Source organism: Pteropus vampyrus, unplaced genomic scaffold (genome assembly GCF_000151845.1).
Source record: "Pteropus vampyrus isolate Shadow unplaced genomic scaffold, Pvam_2.0 Scaffold84, whole genome shotgun sequence".
Lineage (NCBI taxonomy): Eukaryota > Metazoa > Chordata > Mammalia > Chiroptera > Pteropodidae > Pteropus > Pteropus vampyrus.
Genome location: NW_011888865.1, coordinates 4,951,256 through 4,956,363, shown reverse-complemented (window position 1 = coordinate 4,956,363; position 5,108 = coordinate 4,951,256).

Sequence of the window (5,108 nt, the reverse complement as noted above, 5' to 3'; positions counted from 1 at the left end):
AGAAAGATCTTAACTAACGAAAATTCTCAAAGATCCCTTGTTTTAAATTTTATAGTACCCAAAGATTTTGATGGGCCAAAAGTTTGGCAATTTCAAGGCAATTTCAATTTAAAATATGTTTTACTTTTATGCTTCAGCACCAAGATATTTGTCACTATTGGAGAATCATAGAAACCTATTAGCCCAACTTTTATTTTACAGTTTTGAAGTATTTAGACTTTTTTGCTACTGATCTTGTAAGGTTCCATTTTGTAATGGGCTAAACTACTGTGTCCTCATGAAATTCATATATTGAGGTCCCAACCCCCAGTACCTCAGGATATAACAATATATGGAGATAAGGTATTTAAGTAAGTAATTAAATTAAAATGAGTATGATAGATGGGGCCCTCATCCAACATGACTGCTTTATTATAAGAAGAGGAAGAAACACCAGAGATGCGTGCAAAGCGGAAGGGCAATGTAAGAACACAGTAAGTCAGCAGCCCTCTGCAAGCCAAGGAGTGAGGCCTTAGAAAAACCAAACCTGCCTTGATCTTGAACTTCTAGCCTCCAGAAAATATATACCTATTGTTTAAGCCAGCCAGTCTGCGGTATTTTGTTATGGCAGCCCTAGCAAACTAATACACATTTTAATATTTTTTTTCATGTTTAGAAATCATATGGTGGAAGAAAGATCCTCGTAATGCCGGTAATATAGTATTAGGAATACCAAGGGAGAACAGATGGAGGTGGAAAAGTTAACTAATAAGAATGGCTGTAATGGCTCACTTAGGGAAATGTGGGACTCAGTGCCAAGATTAGTGATCCATGTAGGGCAGAGCAGGATGGGGCCCAAGACATATGCCTGTAAGAAAAGTGGATTCCGCATATTTTAGAGTTACCCTAAGAAATAGGATAGTATTGCAGTTGAAACTACAACCATAAATACAAAAGGCCAGAAACTGGAGCTTTATCTAGCCTATTAATTTATGATACAGTATAAATATGTACTCTGTGAGGATTGTTTAGTAAGGGTGTGTGATCTCTATCTTATAGTCAAATCAAAACTAGAAATTAAGTATAATTATCATTGCTATAATCATTTCCTAATTAAAATTATAATTATACAAATATCATTGTTTCAAAGTATACAGAAGCCGTGCAAATGAGAAAGTTTATAAATAAAAGAACTACAATGGGCCTACACAGAGCCTTGGAATATTATAAAATTGATTTAAACATTATACACTTGACAATTCATCTTTTCATTAGGAAGTTAAGAAAAACATATTTAGGCTATTTAATTTTGAATATGCATGGTCTTTTTATTTTCTAATATTTAATAACAAAAAATATTTAATATGACATTTTACGCAAATGAAAACACAATGTAATAAAATGGGATTTTGTGCACTTTAAGCAAAGAAAGTTGAATATAGAAGTAAAAAAGAGAACTGATGAGGTGAAAAAGGAGAAAAAAGGAAGAAAAAAGAGGAAAACTTTTTTAAGGAGAACATGAGATCATAATGTCATTACAATTCTTTGATACTAACCCAGAGTAAAAAGAAGCAATAAAACATCATCCTTAATATACTACCAATCTTACAAGATTTTTATTTTTTTTAATGATTCTCAGCAGTTCAGGAGAGTATACAGACATTGATTTCTAACTGAGGACATACTGAAAAACTAAATGCTGTACAAGACAAGCTACACAATTTGCAGGAGCCAGTGCAAAATAAAAATGCTGGGCCCCTTGTTCAAAAAGTATTAAGATTTTAGAATGAAAAACAACTGAGCATTAAATCAAGGGTGATGATGAGTTTAGGTATGTAACTTACTAGGGATCAAGCACCCACAAATCTAGTTTGGATCATTAGGTTTATCTTAGGGTAAATTCTTCTAAAACATTTTTACAAAGTAATTACAAAGGTAGTTGTTAAATTTCAGACCACATTTTATTAAGGATCATACTGAAAATCTTGGCCCTTTTTTTTTGACAGTAAAGGGAATTAGCTAATGAGCTCATCCCCAAATCCACTGCCCTGGTTACCAAAGTACAATGCCATCATCACATAGAGTGCCTTGATAAGTGCTGTTCCCTCCTTCATTACAGAATTTTCTTTCTTCTGGCAATCAATAAGCATTTTATTGAATTTTGTGGAATTTAATGCCATTTAATTAAAGATCTAATTTTATTCTGTGTTGTGCTTCCTAACCTCCCTAACTCCTGCAGATCGTCCTACATTATTATTTTTTTCTAAAAGAAGTACCTGAATAAGGACTTATCATCAAAATCTCTAGAACAGATATTATGAAAAACCTTCTAAAGACTAAATTTAGCTTAAACATTTGTCTAATATATGAGATATTACACAGAAGTCATATTTCATTTTTAAAAAGATCAAATAAAAGAAATTTGACTCAAAGTGACATTCTCTATTCTTATACTGTAGAGCCCCTAAGGAAGCCAGTTTTTTCATAAGTACTTACAGGAACAATATAGAAACAAATTATAAGGGGTTTCTTTTAAAACCAGTGCTGAGTGAAACAAATATTGGAAGGAAACAGACCTAAATAATTTCCTCTGCTTGTTATCTCAGTGGTAGGAAAATGACTAATCTGTTCCCCCTTCTTTTTCTAATTTTACTGTATCTTAGAAATTACTTCTAATAATTCAGTTTACAATATAAAGTAAGCAATGAGGGCACAAAAATTAAAATTTCAGCTTCATTAAGTGGAATTAGATTGAGTATGTGACTATTATTGAAGAAGCCAAGTAAGTTTCATTTTTTGAGGAAATCTTACCACTTGTGTTTATAGGTACATGTGATGCAGGACAGGGCAAATTCCTCTGAGGGGAGGGGAGCTCAAGCCCTGCACTGAAAGAGAGAGACAGACAGACAGACAGACAGAGACAGACACAGAGATGGACAGACACAAGCAGAGAGTTCTTGACTGAATACAGGAAAGAATTCAAGTGCATGCGAGAGTTAGAGTGAAAACAAAAGTTCTTTAGAGAAGAGTTAACGCTCAGACAGAGCATGGTCTTTCAGAGACAAAGAATGAGAAAGCCAAGAGAGAACATACAGTGAGAAAGACAGAGACAATGAGAGGGACCTCGAGTATTCAGGAAATTCAGTTTATATTTCATTCTTAGTTTCTACAAATTACTGTTTAAAGACCTTGTTTACCTATTTTCCTTTGATGGTATGCGTATACAGTGTGAAAGGTAAGAATATGTAGCATAAAAGGCCTGCTGATGATTCCCAGCCTTTGATCCATAGGTTCTTCATAGTTTTAGCAGTAGGGAATGAATAATTGTGTTTATTTTGTGTAGGGCATGACTTAAAGACTTTGTTTTCCTGTTCTTCCTTCAAGGTATGAGTAAATGGTTTGTTAGTAATCCCAGCAGAAATCTTCCTTGTTCTGTAGGTTTCCTCGTGGTCTGGCTGTAGGGCTGATCAGCATTGAAATCTCTGAATGTAGCTTGATTTAACACTTAGTTCTCTTGGCCCCTCCCTACATTACATGTATGTGTAAAAATATATCTAAATTAACCCCAACTACATTATAGTGATTGCCTAACAAAAGAAAGGTAAATTTCATTTCCCTTTTGTTGTGTTTTCTTATACACCACTGTCGTTCTTCATGTTTCAGTTGTGCATTGGTAGTACCAAATTGACTGGTATGTGTAGTAAATAATGAAAATTATTATCATTTCTGGTTTGTTTCTTTCATTCTAAAGATAAAAGTGTCAAGAGGTCAACAAAGGTGGTAACATAGGAGGCTCCTGAATTCCCCTCGTCCCATAGACACATTCATTATATAGCTACGGTTGGAGCAATTGCCTCTGAAAGAAATCTAGAAGCTATTTGAGCAACTTCTACATATTAGGTGAGTAACAGAATACCCACATCAAAATAGTAGGAAAATGTGGAAAGGAAGGAATTTTCCTCTACCCTAAAGGTTCTTTTGACTGGTCTGATCATTAAATCCACTTAACAGATTAACGAGAGACAATAATGAAATTATATACATACATATGCATGGGAAACCCACGAACATGATAAAGTCAAGAGACTCTGCTTACTTAAGAGGTTCAGAGACTGAAAGTTAAGGTGAAGTAGCTGTGGCATTCTGAGCTGAGGGTGAAGTAATGTGCCTTGGTGCTGCAGTGAGTCATTCATTGCAGGACAATAAGAAGAACAGAAGCTCAGTAATTAGAATTTCACCTTGCCCTACAGATAGGTCATAAAAAATTATTTCTGGTGATAACTCTTATTATGGGCAATGCCCCTAATTTAAATTATTCTAGATAGTTAAGGGGATGGGGGGGAGGGCGGGGAGTTTCTCTTGGGCCCAAAGTCTCGGTTGCCTTTATCTCAAAATAATTCGCATACAACAGAGGCACTTTTTGCTGTAACTCTTACTGAATTCCTACAAAAGACTGAAACTAAACTCTAACTAAACTTCACCCCTACGGCATTCACATACAATTGGAAAGGAACTCCTAATTCCAAGCTTCTCCTCGAGGAGCAAAGGGTTTGGACCCCACATTTAGTACCACAAATTTTAAGACCCCCTCTACCCCCGCCACCGGAGGGATAATATATGTCTCTGAAAGCCTGCGGAGGTTTGCTACTGGAAGACCTACAAGACTATAGCAAATGAAGAAGCAGCGGTTCATAGGCATACAATACCCCCAGGACTCAGTGCAGAGGAAGTAGTCAGATTGGCTAATTTCCCATTCTTTTTTTGAAATGGGTTCATTTGCATACTTTGAAAACCGCTGCCTGAGGGTCAGGCTTCTAAATTGCACCAATCTAGGTTCAGGTTGTGATATTCCCTTGAGGACTAGAAAACCCAAGGACACCTTTCCTACCTTCTCCCAGTAGCACACTGCAAGTTGCGGGTATCTCCCTAGAAGGATCTTGTACACAGGTCTGTTCCCAGCTTTTGCAGATGCTGCCCAAAGGACAGGTCCCCGGAACACCTGGCTCTGATAGCCAGTGGGACTTCTGTTCACAAGTCTCACAGGACCACAACAATCAAAGAAGCAGTTCTTAACAGGGGCAGGAGTATATGTCCCTTTCTCATGGCTATACACCAGAGCCCAGCACAGA